Genomic DNA, 18,691 nt, shown 5'->3' with positions numbered 1-18,691 from the left:
CAGAATTACCCCCTACCTCCCTCTCCTCTCACTGCCAGCCTGTATCTTCTTTCCCAGCAGTATCTCCTTTCTCAGAGATTGCTTCCAGTCCCCTTTAGCTCTTAGTGGGCTCTGGCTGGATCTAGAAACCAAAGTGACACCAGGCACATTAACAAGAGAAAAACACAGATGTCATTAGTTTTACAGGGACATGGGATTCTTCTCCAGAGTCAAGTCCAGAGAAGTGGCCAAAGCAAGATCCTTTTTAGATAACAGTAAGTTTAAGAAGTGGCAGGACAAGGGGGAACTGGCTACGGGCAGTAAACTCTGGGGAGTCACTGGAAGATACATGAGGGGAAACCTGGTGGGAGATAAGGGTGACTTTGTTAAGTATATTCATTCAGGTCCACTGCAGCCCCTAATTCCCAGTCTCAGGTGATAAGGGCTATTTTCTCTCTTGGTACAGGGAGGGCACCTCTCCCAGAGGAATTTTTATGGCTTGCCACGTACAAGAAGAAGCAGGCAGAGCCATCAGGGCTGGGTGTACGGGTTGGACTTTCTCCTCCAAGAAAGCTCAGAGATGGAAATACCTGTTTCTCGTTCTCGGTGTCTAGGGTTGCCTGGGGAGCCAAGGCGTCAGGGAGCGGGGCAGGCTCAGGCCCTTCCCGACTGACATTTTCCAGCCTATGGAAAATGGGGACAGACTGGGGAGGGTCCTTTAACAGTGTTCACAGAATGCTTCTGTGAACATTCTGGTACAAGTTTTTGTTTGAACACCAGTTTTCAGTTCTTTTGATTATACACCTAGGAAGGGAGTTGCTAGGTGGTAAGGTTATCGGTGCCGCATCTTAGAAATGCCTTCTCTTTGGAATGTGTTTGAAAGTTGACCCAGTAGGCAGGTCACATAGGTGCACCTGGGCACAGTCAAGCTCTGCCTGAGGCTCGGTTTTTCCTGTCTAAAAAATAGCAATCTAAAAGTTCATGCCCACTCAGTTGCATATTCCAGATGATACGTGGGTTTTCAGCACCATGTGTGACCTAGAGGAAGTGCCTCGTAAAGGGTGGCAGGTTATTTTTTGCCTGCTACTTTAAAGATTTGGGTCTTTTTTGCTGTTAGAGGAACTTAATTCCCTGAAGCACTGCAGGTATTCCCTGACCTTACCTGAGGTTCTGCTGCAAGAGCCAGTGTCGGAGCCCCCAAGATCCATGGCCCTTCTCGAGGGTGGAGTCTGCTCTTGGTGGGTGCATGGCAGTAGGAAGAAGGTGTCAGGCTGTGGATGAGCGTGGGGTGCAGAGGCAGCTCTGACTGTGGACTCTGCACCCTTCAGTGAGACCCGAACCTTTTCTAAACCTCTCCAGGAAGACAGTGCCTGCCTGACAGTGCCTCCAAAGGACGTGAGCTGCTGTTCGTAGAAGTCCCCACACCATGCTGCTGTGGCTTGCTTGGGACCTGGGAAAAGATGAGAGGCCCAGAGGAGGGCAGCTGCAGCCATGACAGGGTTGGGGCTCGATGCCTGCCTTTGTGAAAACCTTTCCACCACAGCTGGCCGAGCCACGGATGTTTGATTTGCGTTTACCTTTGTAAATAAATACTGCCTAGTCTCTGGCTGCCAGTGTAAACAAGGATGGAGACCACTCTGCTGATGATCGCTGTGGAGTTCCTGCCTCCTCCACCCAATTCCTCGCAGGGCCCCTTTGTTCTCCTGACTCCCGTACATGTTGATCGGAGGCCCCTTTATAGCTGCTCCCAGTGTTCTGGGTAGGGAGGGTCCAGAGCATGACCTCTGATCCGCTGAGGACTTGCTCCAGTCTCACTCTTGGGTACATTGGCAAAGGGTGGGGCAGGGGCTGGGCTCCTGGAATCCCAACCTCTGGTGGCAGCCATGCCACTGAAGGAGGATCTGGGGCCTCTCTGGGCATGTCTGGTCTGGGAGAGCCTCCCCTGCTTGGCTGCACCCAGGCATCACGTGGCTGGTGTTCCGAGCTCAGTTCTGTATGCGTTTCCTGGGAGCCCACCGTTCTGCCTTCTGCCTCTATGAATCGGACTGCTCTAGGTACCTCATATGAGTGGAATCATAACGATATTTGTCCTTCTGTGTCTGGCTTATTCCACTAAGCAGAATGTCAAGGTTTATCCATGAGATTGCATGTGTCAAAATGTCCTTCCGTTCGAAGGCTGAATGATACTCCATTGCATATATACGTTACATTGTGCTTATCCATTCGTCTGTCAATGGACATTGGGTTCTTTCTACCACTTCCTTCACGTGTTGTGATGAACATGAGTTTGCAAATATCTCTTCCCTGCTTTCAATTCTTTTGGAGGCCGGGCACAGTGGCTCGTGCCTGTAATCCCAGCACTTTGGGAGGCTAAGGCTGGTAGATCACTTGAGGTCAGGAGTTCAAGACCACCCTGGGCAACATGGTAAATCCCTGTCTATACTTAAAATACGAAAGTTAGCTGGGGATGGTGGCGCACGCTTGTTATCACAGCTACTCGGGAGGCCGAGTCAGGAGAATCACTTGAACCCGGGAGGCGGAGGTTGCAGTGAGGGAGATCCTGGCACTGCACACCAGCAGTGTCCCGGCGACAGAGTGAGACTCCATCTAAAAAAAAAAAAAAAAAGCCAGGCACGGTGGCTCATGCTTGTAATCCCAGCACTTTGGGAGGCCGAGGTGGGTGGATCACGATTTCAAAAGATTGAGGTTATTCTGGCCAACGTGGTGAAACCCCATCTCTACTGAAAATACAAAAATTAGCTGGTTGTGGTGGTGCACACCTGTGGTCCCAGCTACTTAGAGGCTGAGGCAGGAGAATTGCTTGAATCGGGGAGGCCTGGCAACAGAGCGAGACTCCGTCTCCAAAAAAAAAAAATCAGTTCTTTTGGGTATATAACTAGGAGTAGAATTGCTGGATCATATGGTAATTCTGTTTATTTTTTTGAAAGTTTTTTTTTTGAACCAATGTAGTCGAGCAGATATGACCTCAGCACCTACTTGGGCCTGGGCTGACTGGGACCTACCCAGGCATTATTCTTCTCGCTATATTATTTTTATTTTTTGGCTGCTCTTTTGTCTTTCATGAAAGAGTAGATTTGCGGAGTTCCGGGGTGGGTTGCTAAGCAAACTGCCTGGAGAGGAGAGGGTTTCAGATTTCACTAGGCCCTCCTCTTCCACACCAACCCTGGGCTGTTTGCAGTGCTCTGGGCCAGCACTGGCCTTCCTCTCCCCAACCGCACTCCTAGTCTGGTTCCTGGTTCAGGTGAGCAGCAGCCAGATTCCAAGCCCCCACCTTCTACCTTCTAGTGTTTGGGTTCTGCTTTGGATAGAGCTTTGCAGGAAGGATGGGGCTGATGAGACCACCAATTCCTCAGTCCTGCCAAGGGTGAGGAGGCCCAGAGAGGTTTTTCCACTGGGTATTCCTGGTATGGGGCCAGGGAGCCAGGCCTCCCAATGGGTTCTGGCTCTTGGGAGATGGTGGCTTATAAAATGCCAAATAATGTACTTTATCCTCAAGAGGAAAGGGCCTTGGCTGGGCATGGTGGCTCAAGCCTATAATCCTAGCACTTTGGGAGGCTGAGACAGGAGGATTGCTTGAGGCCAGAGTTTAAGATCAGCCTGGGGAATATAACAAGACTTTGTCTCAAAAAAGATTTTTTTTATTAGCTGGACCTGGTGGTGCTCCGGAGTTTGAGACCAACTTGGGCAACATAGCAAGGCCCAGTCTCTGCAGAAAGTTTTAAAAATTAGCTGGACATAGAGGCATGTGCCTGTAGTCCCAGCTACTTGGAAAGATCCCTTGAGCCCAGGAGTTTTGAGGCTGCAATGAGAAGATATGATCACAGCACTGCACTTCAGCCTGGGTGACAGCGAGACCATGTCTGAAAATAAAATAACAGGTGGGTGGTGGTGCTTTGTGTACTTCGGGGATCTCAGGTGTGAAGAACTGCTTTGTGAAAAAGCAGGTTCCTATGTGGTGGTTAGAATGGGGGGATGAGGAAATTGAGGGACTGTCCTCCCACCCCATCATTTGCCTTGGAGCAGACTGGAAGAGTCAGCAGAATGAGGGGCAGCAAGTCTGGATTGTAGGGCTCTGGGTTGGCTGAAACAGGGACTGAAGCCCTCATATGAAATGCGGCAGGGATGAGCAGGCCATCTGGAATCCAGATTTAAAAGCAGCAGCCACCCAGACGTTGATTTGAGATCTCTGCAGATGGGGAAATGACTGGGGTTTTAGCTGTCTGGAGCGTCCTAATTCCCCAGCAGAGTCTGGCCGTGAGACCTGGTCTCACTGGACGTGGGCAGGTAAACCCTCACTGGGCACTTGATTCTTGCACCAGGTTTTGGCGTGGACGTTGCTAAGCCAGCCTGTGGCTTCGCAGATGTGGAGTCGTACAGTTCGTCTGGAGCGAGCCCTGGGTCCCCGAGTCTGACCCTGAAGTTCTTGCTGGGTTGACTTGACCTTGCATGGGAGTCAGTGTAGTCACGGGCGTGGAAAGAGCTCAGATAAAAGGTGCTGCACTAGGTGAAGAGGAATGTGTTGATGTCCTAAGATCATCTTTAGATAAACAGCAAAACCCTGGGTTAAAAGCTTGTCTAACCCGCCTTATTTTGTTTTTGTTTGTTTTGTTTGAGGCTTTCTCAGTCTGAAGCAGTGGTTTTAGTTTCTTTCTCTAGTGATAAGCAGAAAAGGGGAATCAGGAAGGGGCTTTACTGGCCCAATGTAAAACAAATTGAGAACTAATGAGTGTATTGTCTCCCTTGGACACTTGGACACCCCTGCTAGAACATTTAGTAGATGCTGACAATTCTGAGCTAATGTAAAAGCCAAGTCTGTCAGATTTCATGAGAACCAACGTAAAAAAAAAAAAAAAAGCCAAGTCTGGAGGGGCCATAGAGTGGGGGACTAGGGTGAGGAAGTTGTTGAAGGAGGCCAGGGGGATGGCAGGACCTTCATCTAATAGTGACAGTAGCATTTTAGAGCTAGAGGGTCTTTATCGATTGTCTAGTTCACATGCCTGATTTTAAAAGAAGGAAGCTGAGGCAGGGGGATTGCTTGAGCCCAGGAGTTGGAGACCAGCCTAGGCACCATAGTGAATCAATGTCTCTGTTAAATTAATTAATGAAGTCAAGAAAGGCAAGGCGTGGATGGCTTCAGTGACCTGGACTAATACAGAGAGGTGGCAATGGGGAGGGTCAGAGCCTTGCTTCTGAGGGATTACACCACAGCTCACTTCCCCCACCCAAAGGCCAAAGAAACTGAGCATTGACAATCAACATAGTGATCTTGATACCTGGAGCCCACTCGATGTCCCGTGGATTAAGGAGACCATACTCCTCCATACAGCTTGTTGAAGGACTCGGTGGGTGCTCCAGGCTCTTGGAGTCTTCCTGCTTTGACTGCTATGCTCAACCCAAAACTACCCTCTTCCTGGAATTCTCCTTTGGACATGCACAGAGGCAGAACCTGGCCTTGCCTTTGCAGCCAGTAGCTGTGTGCAGTCACCTGGGACAGTGCTGCAGGTCAGCAGCTGGTATAGTGCCGGACACTGGGTTGGGGTCGCTCAGCAGGTCTCAGCCCTGACTGCCAGCTAGATTCCCCCAGGAAGCCCCTACAGCTTCGGACTCGGCAGGTCAGTGTGGATCCCGGTGAAATTGTTTTCAGAGCCCCCCAAGGTGTTGCCAATGTGGAGCTAGGGCTGGGGACACCTGTTAGAGGGCGCTGAGTCCTGTGGGACAGGAAGTGGAGAACCTGGGAGAGGGAGAGGCAGAGGCACACAGGGGAGCCGGGCCTTCGGCCGCCTGCACCCACAGCCAGTGGCAGATCACTCCAGACACATGGCTCTCCCCAACCCCGCCCCCACCACCCAAGTGGGAAGGACCAACAACAGTCCCCAGTTCAGGATTGCTGGGTCAGCCGCTCTGAATGCCTGAGTGCCGCCCTGTGCCCACCTGGCCTGGGTGTGTTTGTTGTCAGTTGTAAACTCGTGAATGAACACCAAGGTCACCTCTGCTGGTAACCTTTGGGCAGGGCTGCTTACAGGTGACTCATGTTGAGAGTGACATCACCCCATCAGGGTGAGGTCTCAGAAGTCCCATGGGCCTCAAAGGCCCCCCTTGGAAGGAGTGGAGAAGGGACCCTCACGTGTCACGGATCGGGCAACGTCCTTGCGGGTTGACATTGGTCGTGAGGAGTCCACTGGCTTAGAAAATTCAGACTTAGAACAGGCCATCAGGGAGCTCCAGATGGCTAAGGCCTTGGAAATGTGTATTGGGCTTTGTCATTCAGCCTGGGAGGAAGGGAGTGATTGTCCAGTTACTCTGTGTAACTAGTTAGTTCCAACAGGCCGGGAGCCTCTTGTAGGATAAGCCATTCTGTCCTCCTAGGGGTACTCACATTGGGGTAAGGGTGGTCTGGGATTTTGACAGACCATCTGGGAGGTGGGCTATGCCTCAGCCAGAAGGTGGGCTGGAGTGGGGGGTAGGAGAGCCTGTAGCCCCAGTTTCCTGGTTGGGATGGGAAGAGCATGATAGGACTCGCCGCTCATGGTGGCCAGGAGTTGCACCCCAGCCAGCATGTGCTCCTCACCCTGTCAGACCCCACAGGCAGATGCCCAAAGACTGTTCCTGGCAGCAAGACGGTAGCATTTTGGGTCCCCTTTTCTTTTTTCTTTTTCTGTCTTTCTTTCTTTCTTTTCTTTACTTTTTTTTTTTTTTTTTTTTGAGAAAGAGTCGTGCTCTGTCACCTAGGGTGGAGTGCAGTGGAGCAATCTCGGTTCATTGCAACTCCACCTCCCGGGTTCAAGCGATTCTCCTGCCTCAGTCTCCCAAGTAGCTGGGATTACTACAAGCACCTGCCACCACGCCCGGCTAATTTTTTGTATTTTTAGTAGAGATGGGGTTTCACCATGTTGGTCAGGCTGGTCTTGAACTCCTGACCTCAAGTGATCCACCCGCCTCGGCCTCCCAAAGTGCTGGGATTACAGGCATGAGCCACTGTGCCAGGCCAGGGGTCCCCCTTTCTGTAGCAACCCAACCCGCCTGTATGGGAGAGAACAAACTGTTTTCTCTGTACACAAGCTCAACACAGAACACTTATGTGACCAAATGCGGGGACTTTTTCCGACACCAAGCAGTTCTCTGCAGACACCAGGTGGGTGTCCTACAATTTCAACTCAGTTCTGACCCTGTCTACCTGGAGTTAGCGTCGGATCCCACAGTTAAGGGCTCAGCTCTGGAAGACTGCCCCTAACTTCGCGTGTCAGTAGCAAGTCTAGGTTGTCTGGAGTAAATTGGAGATTCTAGCAGCCCCCTTTTTGCGTTTGATCCTTTGCTGGAATGGCTTACAGAACTCGAAAATAACTTACTATATGACCGTTTTTTAATAAAAAGACACAACTCGGGAACAGCCAGACAGAAGAGGTACATAGAGCAAGGTCTGTGGGAAGGGGCGCAGAGCTTCCTGCCCTCCCCTGGCACTGCCATGTTTTCAACCCCAGAAGCTCTCCCAACCCTGTCCTTTTGGACAGCCTTCATTGTGTAGGCATGATTAACTATATCACCGGCCACTGGTGATCAACCTTCAGCTGTGGGTCTTCCCCAGAGAGTTGGGGGTGCCAACTCTCTAATCATGTGGTTGGTTCTTCTGGCAACCAGCCCCCTTCCTGAGGCCGTCCAGGAGCCCCAGCCACCTGTCATTCATTAGCATACATAAAGACATTTATTACTTTGGAGATTCCAAGGTTTTTAGGAACTGTGTGCCAGGAAAGTAGGGAGTGGGGTATGCAAAGATCAAATACATAGTTCTTATGTCACAACCCCCACCAAGGGGCAGACATGTCTCAGAAAGTCCCTTGTATTGTCTGAGGAGTGAGCCCACGTTCATCCCCCCCACCCTTGTGATCTTTGATCAGTCCGTCGTGAAGGTGACATCAGCATACCCGAGGTCCTTGTGAGATGCTTGTTGGGGACAGAGATAGTGTCAGCTGGGTACGTGCTGGGACAGGTTGGGTATGGATGCTCCCTTCTCTGTCTCTAACACAGGATGCTTCTTTGCACACGCAGATGGCTCGTTCGGAACACCACCTGGGTATGGCTGCGCTGCAGACCGGGCAGAGGAGCAGCGCCGGCACCAAGACGGGCTGCCCTACATCGATGGCTCACCCTCCTCATCGCCCCACCTTAGCAGCAAGGGCAGGGACAGCCGAGATGCGCTGGTCTCGGGAGCCCTGGAGTCCACTAAAGCGGTGAGTCCCCACGGCGCATGTGTGGCAGGTGGGCCAGGTGTGGCTCCCTGAAGCGCAGCCCCGTGCTCAGGGGTACCTAGCAGGTAGGTGGTGGAGCAGCCAATGGTTTAGAAGCCGAATGGGTCTTGAAAAACTCCTTCCTCATCTCTACATGTGGTACACAGACAGCTTGCCAGGCGTGTTGAGCCGGGAGATCGGGGGATGCTTTGGTGGAGGAGGAGGCAGCACGTGGTCTTGAGGCTGAGAACGTCAGCACCAGAGACCACCTGCATGAAACAAGCAAGACCTGTATGGTGGCCCCGGCAATGCTGCTGAGCTGGGTGGTGTCCGGGCTCGGGTCCCTTTGCTTCATGAAGTTCTCTTGCTCCCTTTTACCAAAGTGTGTGCTGAGGATGGCTCCATCCATGTGACCAGAGCCTTTCCTGTGAGTTTTCACTTGACCCTCGTTAATAATTCTTGGCCTTGCTGTCACTTTCACTTTACAAATGTGGAACTGAAGTCCTGTGGTGGATTCCCCAAGGTTGCGTGGCTAGAGAATAGTGGCACATTCAGGAGATGCTCTGCCGTGCCCACTGAGAAAGCAGTGGACCTGCCCCCACCCACCATGAGAACATAGCCTGGGGTGGCCGCAGGCTGGGTGGTGCTGGGCCAGCTCGGCCCTGCATGGAGGCCTGACTCCTCTCGCTGGTCCCACAGCTCGGGGGCTGCTTCAGCCGTGCTCTGGGCCCAGATGCACACCCCTTGCCGTTGCTGCGTGTCCGGCCACTTGACCTCTTGGGCTGAGAAAATCGCTGCCCAGGGCAGTTGCTTCTTTTTGTCTTTTTGGTCCCTGATGACAGATACCTTTCCCGTTCTGCTTAGCTTATTTCTAGATGGTTTCCACCCCGATAACAGCATAGCCTGGCACAGTGGCTCACACCTGTAATCCAAGCTACTCAGGAAGCTGAGGTGGGAAGGTTGCTTGAGTCCAGGAGTTTGAGACTGCAGTGAGCTGTGATCTTCTCACTGCACTCCAGTCTGGGCAACAAAACAAGACCCCATCTTTAAAAAATAATAATATTAATAAAAAGAATGAAAAGAAAAAATAATAATAAAATAAAAAGAGCAAGAGAGGAGTGGGCTTTACCCCATTTCTGTAAGGATGCTCCAGAAGTGTATCTTCTCACTGAGCTGCTTTTCTCTGGGGCTGATGCATTAGCTGCAGGCCCGGGACTGCAGCTTATGTATATGCTTTTGTGATTTCTGAAGGCCTTGGTGCTGGGCAGCCTTCTCGTTCTGCACCGAGAGGATGGGAGAGGAAGCCAGTGGGTAACATGTACCTGCTCCATGCAGCACACACAGGCTGCTGACTTAGGCAACTCTTCCTACCCCACGTCAAGTGTCAGCTTTTTACCGACCAGGAGGCCGAGGTTCAAAGAGGTGAAGTAACTTGCTTGGGCCGCACAGCTCCAGGGTTTGAAGCCTTCCTGATTCTTCAGTGGACACACTTTCCCTCCCTCAGCTGTCTTGTCTTTCTTGGTGCATCCCCTCTCTTGCTGCTTCGTGAGCATGGTTTGGTACAGAGAAGGACCAAGTTCAGGTAGACTAAGTGCTGAACTTGAGAAAGGCTATTTCTTTCCATCATCCTTGAGGGCTGTCTTCACCCAGCCAGTCCTTGGTGCACCTCCTGGCCCTGAAAGGAAGCTGATCTGCCCACTTGGTGCCCCTGGTTCCTGTCTAGTGGTGGGGCCTCTCACTCACACTCGGCTCTGACTTGGAGTATAATCCTCACCTTTCCGTGCGGGGCTCCTCTTCTGTGAAGCCACGATGCATCCTGGTCCCCTGGCTCCTGCTCCCTGCTTCTGCACTTAACAGCAGTTGTAGGCATTTTTCACAGTGTACGTCCTGCAGGAGGTTGCTTGTCTGTGCCTGCCAGGTCAGAGTTTCCAGTCCCAAGCACACCCCCTGGCCCAGAGCCGGTCTGAAGAGGAAGGAATTGGATTGGAGGAGAACTGTGTGTAGCTCCTTTCCAGAAACCTTCGGGTGCTCCTCCCAGTGGTTGGGACCCCAGGACGGGTGCCCTTCACTGCTGTGGAGACAAGCATAGCCTTGACTTCCTGGTTTCCCTGCCAGCCATGCAACAAGCCATGCACATGTCATCTTTCATTTTTGATCTTTAGTTTGAAGACATGGCTGTTGCTTCCTAGGACACCCCACTTCCCCCAGGGAGAATGGTGCTCTTTTTTTCTTTTTTCTTTTTTTTTCTCTTTTTTTTTTTTTGAGACAGAGTTTTGCTCTCGTTGCCCAGGTTGGAGTGCAATGGCGTGATTTCGGCTCACTGCAACCTCTGCCTCCTGGATTCAAGTGATTCTCCTGCCTCAGCCTACTGAGTAGCTGGGATTACAGGCATGCACCACCATACCTGGCTAGGTAGAGATGGGGTTTCTCTCTGCTGGTCAGGCTGGTCTCAAACTCCCAACCTCAGGTGATCCACCCACCTCAGCCTCCCAAAGTGTTGGGATTACAGGCGTGAGCCACCGCACCTGGTTGAGAGCATGGTGATCTTGAGGCCAGAGGCACCCTGATCCTAACCAGCTGGTGGGGCATGGGCATCAGCCTGCTCATCTCTCTCCTCCTGCACATCCCCACCCACCCCGCATTTGGTCCCAGATGCTGATATTGAGTCTTCTGGGCCGTGCGGCCATCAGGAAACCCTCAGGCAACTCTTTGGCAGTTCAGGGTCTCAGTGGACTCCTGTGGCACGGGTCTTCTGTGTGAATACTCATTCATGGTGTAGGCAGAGGTTGGACAGAGGCCAGGCACCCCTTGCCCAAGGTGCTGTGGGAAGGATTCACATAGGCTGGCCTATTGCGACAACCTTCAGCCCCAGGATCCTGCACAGACGTCATCCCCTCGCCCTCTCTGTGCCGTGAGGACCAGGTTTTTGGGGTGCTCGCTGGGCTGGGCTGCAGGGCAATGTCCAGCCTGTTGCATGAAAACCTGCCCTTACCCAGAGCAGAAGAGTGTCCTTTCTCCAGCAGCTGTGCTGGCTGCACACTCCCAGCCCGGAGCAGCCTGTCCCTCTCAGTCAGGATTCTGCACCCTGATCATCACTGGGCTCCCTCAGATTAGGGGGACCGGGAGGAGGATTAGAAGGGGCCTCCTTGCTCTCTGCCCTGTCCTGAAACTCAGTTCCAGCTCCCGCCCTTGTGTGAGCCTGGCAGCCAGCTGACAACGGTTTTGTTCACCTTGTTCCGTGTTGGCTTTTCCTGCTTGGTTGTCACAAGCCCAGTTGGTTTTGTGGGTTCTTTGTTGGCTTTTATTTAGCCTCAGGTTTTGTGTTTGCACCCGCCCGGAGAGGGTCGTGGTAGGAGGGCCTTCCTTCCATGTCACTGACTTCTTTTTCCAACTTCCCTTTACCTCTGGCTTCCTCCCCGCCCCAGCCTCCTTGCCTGACTGCACGGCCCTCCCTGCATTCACGTCCTTTCCCATAACTGGCACGTGCACAGCCCTGAGTTATAAATAGCCCCAGGCCTGGCCCTGCCGTTTGCTCTCTCATTTTCTCTCCATGGACTTGGCTGGTTTCTGAGCCATTCCTGTCTGATGCCACCAGCACTAGACTCTAGAAGACTCTAGAAGATTCTTAGTCTGAGGAGAAGTGCCCTCATCCTGTGTCTTGTCTCCACCCCACCCAGTCCATGGCCTGGGCCAGATGTTCCCTGAGCAGCCCCGTCCTTCAGAACAGGATGGGAGAGCTGGACCGTGTGCCTTCCTGCCTGCGCTGTTTTTCCTCCTGGCTCTCCAAACCATGTGGACAGAAGGAGACACCGTGGTCCCACCCACGCAGGCACCAGCATCTCACACTGGGTGGGGTCGTCATGGGCCCTGCTGCCCTGGCAGCTTCCCTGGGCCCTGCAGGCCCCCTGGTACTCACAGTAGCAAGATTGTCCTCAGAACATGAGCAGGACTGGCAGGCTGGGTGGGTGGGTGGCGCTGCCCCAGGGGCCTGCCATTCCCTTCACCTCTTCCCCTCTTGCGGGGCAGGGAGCAGCATGTGCACACGGTGGGAGACACCTGTACAGGCAGCCGGGGGCTGCTTTCGCCGACTCCACCATTCATGATGGGCGGGGGGGTGTCATGGGCCACCCCACCCTATGTGTACATGCACCGTGGGCAGCAGACTTGCTGCACTTTGGTGGCATTTCAGGGCACCGAGGCAGGCTCAACTGGCACACTCTCATGTGGAAACCCTGAAGGAGCCCTCATAAAAACGCTGCCAAAACTAGGACCCAGCCAGGTCTTTGAGATCCACTCATTGATTTAGTAAATGAATTTTAATTGAGCACCTAGGTGTTCTGGGCACCGTGTTAGGCAAGGAAGTTCTTAGCTCAGGCACAGCCATGGCCTGGAAGCTCCCGCCCATAGAGTCATTGCCTACCCTGCCCTGGGGGGACAAGTGTGCCTGGGACATGCTTGTCCTTTTCCTGCAGCTGCTCTCAGCCCAGATCTTGATGGCTGTCCCCTCCACACATAGGCTCATGTGTATAAATGCATATATATGCACACATATACACAGGCACCTGGGCAGGCTCACAGTTCATGCACACATTCTCACAGGTATGCACACACTTAGGAGATTCCCAGGACAAAATGGAGGCCCAGGAAGGCTTTTTAGATGGTCCCAGCAGGCAGTTGAGGCTTTGTGGTCTAAGCCCCAGGGACTCAAGTGGGGCACAGGGTAGAGCTCCCTCCCCAGCCAGTGGAGGCTCAGGGCAGGAGGACTTTTGCCTGAGACCATGGGGCAGCCCAGGCCCTAGGCCTTTCCTGTTGAACCTGCTGTCTATACCATGACTTGGCTCCCTCCTAGCGGGCCAGGGAAATAGGACAGCAGGGTTGGGTGTAGGCAGGCGCTGTGCTGGGACCCTGATTCCACATCCAAATTCTACAGATACCATGAGGCCTGAGCTGGCCTCAGTCAGATCCTTCTTGAAACCCATCAGTTTTCACTGGGGGTGATTCTGCTCCCAGGGCATACGTGGCACCATCTGGAGACATTTTTGGCTACCACAGCTTAGGGGAGAGGGTGTTACTCACATATGGTAGGTGGAGGCCAGGGATGCTGCACTGAATTTTGCAAGGCACAGGACGCCCTCCAGTCCCTGACAGAGCCCCTCCAGAATGTCAGTGGGGCTGAAGAGGAGCCTGCCCGCAGCCAGTGATTTTCTCCGAAAGTGGAAAACTGAGTGATCAGGGACCACCACCCCAGTTCCACACCCGTGAGCCCAGCAACCAGTGGAGAGGTAGGTGGGGCTGTCACAGACACAGACCCCACCCCCCCGCACATGCACGCGCGCGCGCACACACACACACACACTCACTCACTGGCACTTCTCTCTGACTGCTGGCAGAGCCGGTGGGCACAGGCAGGCAGAGGGAGCACAGCCTCAGCCCGGTGGAGCACTGAGGTTGCTGCCATGGGCATGGCCAGCCTCCAACATTGCCGATAGCCAGGGAGCAGGTGGGAGTGGCCAGGAAGTCACGCGGCAGGTTCCATGGCCTTTGGCGTCATCTTTGATGTCATGCCTTTGCTAGGGCTGCTGTAAGTGAACATCACAGACAGGGGAGTTTATTTTCTTGTAGCTCTGGAGGCCTGAAGTCCAAGGTCAAGAGGTTGGCAGGGTTGGTTTCTTCTCAGGCCCCTCTCCCGGGCTTGTCTTCTCTATGTGTCTTCACATAATGTTCCCTCCATTTGAGTCTGTGTCCTGATCTCTTCTTCTTTTACAAGTCCTGGTGGGATGCTATGGCTCATGCCTATAATCTCAGCACTCAGGGAGGCCATGGTGGAAGGATTGTTTGAGCTGAGGAGTTCAAGACCAGCCTGGGCAATGTGGCTTTTTTTTTTTTGAGTTGCAGTTTTGCTCTTATTTCTCAGGCTGGAGCGCAATGGCGTGATCTCAGCTCGCTGCAACCTCCACCTCCTGGGTTCAGCGGTTCTCCTGCCTCTGCCTCCCCAGTAGCTGGGATTACAGTTACCCGCCACCACTCCTGGCTAATTTTTGTATTTTTGGTAGAGATGGGGTTTTACCATTACAGTTACCCGCCACCACTCCTGGCTAATTTTTGTATTTTTGGTAGAGATGGGGTTTTACCATGTTGGCCAAGCTGGTGGTCTCGAACTCCTGACCTCAGGTGATCTGCCCTCCTCGGCCTCCCAAAGTGCTGGGATTACAGGTGTGAGCCACCATGCCTCCCCTCAGAAAGATTTTTTTTAAGTTAGTAGAGCATGGTCAGGGGGTGCCTGTGGTGCCAGCTACTTGGGAGGATTAGGTGCGAGGATTGCTTCAGCCTGGGCTCTGGAGGCTGCAGTAAGCTGTGACTGTGCCACAGCACTCCAGTCTGAGTGACAGAGGGAGACCTCGTCTCAAAAAAAAGAACTACACATATGGAACCTTTTGGCTTTGGTTTAGCTTAATTACCTCCTTAAAGCCCTGCCTTCAAATACAGTAACATTCTAAGGTACTGGGGGTTAAGGCTTCAACATGAATTTGGGTGGGGGGCGGGGAGATGTTATCATAACTCAGAAGGCAGTCTCCCGGGGCCATGGGCTCTGTCGCCTACATTAACATCCAACAGTGTGCCAGCTCCATTTTTTGGAGACAAAAACAGTAGAGAATCCCTGAACTTTCAGCAGGGACGCTGATGGGAAGGGTACTTTGTCATAGCCCACATGTAAGAGGGTCCCTGCCAATGATGTCAGGGTCTACAAAGCAGGGTCAGGAGACACAGGCCTTGATCCCAAGGGACGAGGTTCTTCTGGAGTAGGTGTTAACAGTCCCCGTGTTTGGGAGGGAGGTGCTGCGTAGGTCCCGTCAGTCAAAGGGTCATGTGGCAGCAGGAGTCAGAGAATCCAGGTGAGGGAGCCCCATGTGAGCAGTGGGGAGGGGAGCTTGGCTGCAGCAGGAGCCAGGTAGCCATGCCATGGGCTCCGTCGCCCCCTCGGGTCAGATTCTCCTTCTCCTTCCTTGACCGTGTCAGGCAGCTACTCCTGGGTTGCATGCAGAAGGCGTGGAGAGAGGACTGGCCCAGCCTGCTCCGCACCACACTTTCTGTTTCGTGGTCTGGCAAGACTAAAGGTGGCTCCAGGTATTGCCCCTGGGATTCTCTGTGGCCGCAACCGTGTGGCTGAGTATGTGTTGAGGGTCCGCTGCCTCCCTTTAATTCCATGTGGAGCCTTCATGGGGGTAGGGGTTTGTCCAGAGGTCAACAAGCTGACCCTCCTCTCTCAGAAGGCCCTGATGCAAGCATCCCCCTTCCACCCTTCCAGTCTGACGTCTGTCTGTTTCTCCTGCAGAGTGAGCTGGACTTGGAAAAGGGCTTGGAGATGAGAAAATGGGTCCTGTCTGGAATCCTGGCCAGCAAGGAGACCTACCTGAGCCACTTGGAGGCACTGCTGCTGGTGAGGAGGGTGTAGGAAGCTGAGCAGGGTGGGGCGGGGCAGGGTGACAGAGTTGGGGAACCTCTTTGCCCATAAGTCCCAGGTCAGCTGTCAGAGCCTGGGTGCAGCTCGCTGTCCCTGGTGTGGATACCAGTGGAAGACTGAGTTGCCAAACAAAGCTGGTTTTAAAATTGTATTTGTTATGTGATTTAAAAATAAAAGTGCATATGTCAAGTAACCGTGACTGTCTACTGTCATGCCGTGCACCTGACAGATGGCAGCCCATCTCACCTTCTAGCCCATGAAGCCTGTGAAAGCTGCTGCCACCACCTCTTAGCCGGTGCTGACGAGTCAGCAGATCGAGACCATCTTCTTCAAAGTGCCTGAGCTCTACGAGATCCACAAGTTCTATGATGGGCTCTTCCCCGGCGTGCAGCAGTGGAGCCACCAGCGGCAGGTGGGCATCTCTTCCAGAAGCTGGTGAGTGACCCAGAGCCAGTGCTGGCTACAGGCGTGTACCACCACGCCCAGCTAATTTTTTGTATTTTTACTGTGTTGGCCAGGCTGGTCTCGAACTCCCAGCCTCAAGTGATCCACCCACCTCAGCCTTCCAAAGTGCTGGGATTACAGGTGTGAGCCACCTCGCACAGCCTTTTTGAAAAAATTTATTTATATAGGTTTTGTTTGTTTGTTTTTTTTGAGACGGAATCTCCCTCTGTCGCCCAGGCTGGAGTGTAGTGGTGCAATCTCGGCTCACTAGCAGTTCTCCTGCCTCAGCCTCCTGAGTAGCTAGGATTACAGGCGAGTACCAACACGCCCAATTAATTTTTGTATTTTTAGTAGAGATGGGGTTTCATCTTTTTGGCCAGGCTGGTCTCGAACTCCTGACCTCGTGATCTGCCCGCCTCAGCCTCCCAAACTGCTGGGATGTGAGCCACTGTGCCCAGCCTTATGTAGGTACTTATAAAAAGAGACAGGGACTCACTATGTTGTCCAGGCTGGAGTGCAGTGGTTATTCACAGGCACGATTCCACTGCTAATCAGCACAGGAGTTTTGACCTCCTTTGTTTCCAGTCTTGGCTGTTTCACTTCTTAGGCAAACTGGTGGTTCCCAACTCCTGGGAGGTCACCATATTGATGCCAAACTTAGTGTGTAGTGTACTACAGCCCAGAACTGGCTGAAGCCATCCTCCAGCCTCAGCCTTCAGTGTAGCTGGGACCACAGGTACGCACACCACCACACCCTGTGTGCACACGCTTTACCTGAAGCAGATTTCCTCCACAGGGAAACAAGTCCTCTAGGGGCAGGTGTGGGCTGAGGCCAGACCCCCTCTAAGTGTGAAGAGCATGTGATTCCTTAAAAGCCCCGTCCCCAGCACTCCTGGACTACCCAGACACTCAGCTCTAGCCTCAGGCTTCTCTTTGGCTGGTGCTGGGGACTGAGTTTTCTGCTCTGAGGTGTGGCTTTCCTGTAGGCAGACCCCTCCCTCTGCTACCCTGTGCTGCAGACCCCCCCCCCCCACCCCCGCCCCGAGACTCCAGGCCAGAGCTAAGACTTGAGAAACACACAAGGCACTTACTTTGTTCCAATTCTTGCTTCTTGGGGCTCTTTCCCCTACGGCCAGAGAGCAGAAGGCTGTATTTTGATGTATGCTGCGCCCTCCATCTTTGAAGCCCCCCATTTCTCCCTGTGTGTGGCAGCAGTTTTAAAAGTAGTGGACATAACTTGGCCTGCCGCCCTCCTGAGAAAGGAAGAATCGTGGTGTTGGGGGAAGAAAAACATCCAGAGCTCTTCCTAAATAATACTCAAAATTGTTCAGAGACTTTTAAAACATGTTAATATCTGATGAACACTGGAATTTAACTTTGGAAAGTTTCTGCTGGCTTCCCTGAAGGCCTTGAACTAGGTAGCCTTCATGAGTCAGATGATGCAGCTGGAAGACTCGGGGGAGAGGCTGGGGCTGCAGTGGGAAGCTGTTCGCCGTAACCACAAGCTGAGTACTCACGTGTGCCCAACCTGGACTGGGTGTTGGGGCCTCTGCAAGAACAGATAAGCCGGGTGCCTGCCCTTGTCCCTGCAGACCAGCTCAGTAGGGTTGGCCCAGCACTGCTCCGTCAGGCTTCCTGGTTGGACAAGTCTTAGGACCAAAGGAGCTCACAGTGCCCTGCCCAACTCTGGTGCTGCCTCCAAGCCCAGGAACTCATCATCCAAGTCCAGTGGTTCAGAAAGCCAGACCCAGATGCGGCTTCTGCCACCTCCTCCTGTGGGGCTCCACGGGCTGACTTCCCCACTCCGGGTTTTGTTTCTGGCTGCAGTTTTATCAACTCAGAATTTTTATTTTTCTAATTATTTCGGACTTACAGGAGAACTATAAGAACGGGACAAAGTATAGCCTTCACCCAGATACACTGATTGTAACTTTTTGCCACATTTGCTTTATGTCTTTTTGTGCACACACAAACACACATGCACACATACACACAAGCACAGGATTTTTTTCCCCTCTGAATAACTTCATTGTGTATTTACTGTGAACAAGGACATTCTCTTCTGTAACCCACAGTACAATTTGTTAAATTCAGGAAATTTCACACTGATGAGCTACTATGATTTAATATGTAGTTCATATACATTTCCTCCAAATTAACAGTCGCATTCTTCACAGCTGTTTTCATTCTCTGATTCGGGTCCCGGTTTAAGATCATGTTACGAACTTGGTTGTCACCTCTCTTTAGTCTCCTTCAATATGCACATGTTCCTTAGACTTTGCTTGTCTTCGGTGACCTTGACTTTGTTTTTTTTGGAGGCGGAGTCTCTATCACCCAGGCTGGAGTGCAGTGGCATGATCTCGGCTCACTGCAGCCTCTGCCTCCTGGATTCAAGCAATTCTCCTGCCTCAGCCTCCCACATAGCTGGGATTACAGGTGCACGCCTCCACACCTGGCTAATTTTTGTATTTTCAGTAGAGATGAGGTTTCACTGTGTTGGCCAGGCTGGTCTCACACTCCTGACCTCAAGTGATCTGCCTGCCTCAGCGTCCCCCAGAGTGCT

The 18,691-nt window shown here is 52.7% G+C and overlaps 1 long non-coding RNA gene and 1 pseudogene across 1 annotated transcript; one reads left to right on the top strand and one right to left on the bottom strand.

Annotated features, from left to right (window-relative positions):
- Positions 1-2,646: 2,646 nt before the first annotated feature.
- Positions 2,647-18,691, top strand: part of LOC105708091 (breakpoint cluster region protein-like) — a 197,487-nt pseudogene continuing 181,442 nt past the window's right edge.
- Positions 9,283-17,511, bottom strand: LOC135269088 (uncharacterized). Its single transcript, XR_010337421.1, has 2 exons — positions 17,220-17,511; positions 9,283-10,293 (listed from the first exon to the last, which is right to left on the bottom strand). It is a non-coding gene; the product is annotated as an uncharacterized LOC135269088 (long non-coding RNA).

This window comes from Aotus nancymaae, unplaced genomic scaffold (genome assembly GCF_030222135.1).
Source record: "Aotus nancymaae isolate 86718 unplaced genomic scaffold, 86718_ANA_hifiasm-v0.15.2.pri h1tg000049l, whole genome shotgun sequence".
Taxonomy (NCBI): Eukaryota; Metazoa; Chordata; class Mammalia; order Primates; family Aotidae; genus Aotus; species Aotus nancymaae.
The sequence above is the reverse complement of the archived record's forward strand: the minus strand, read 5'-3'. Positions and strand labels throughout refer to the sequence as shown.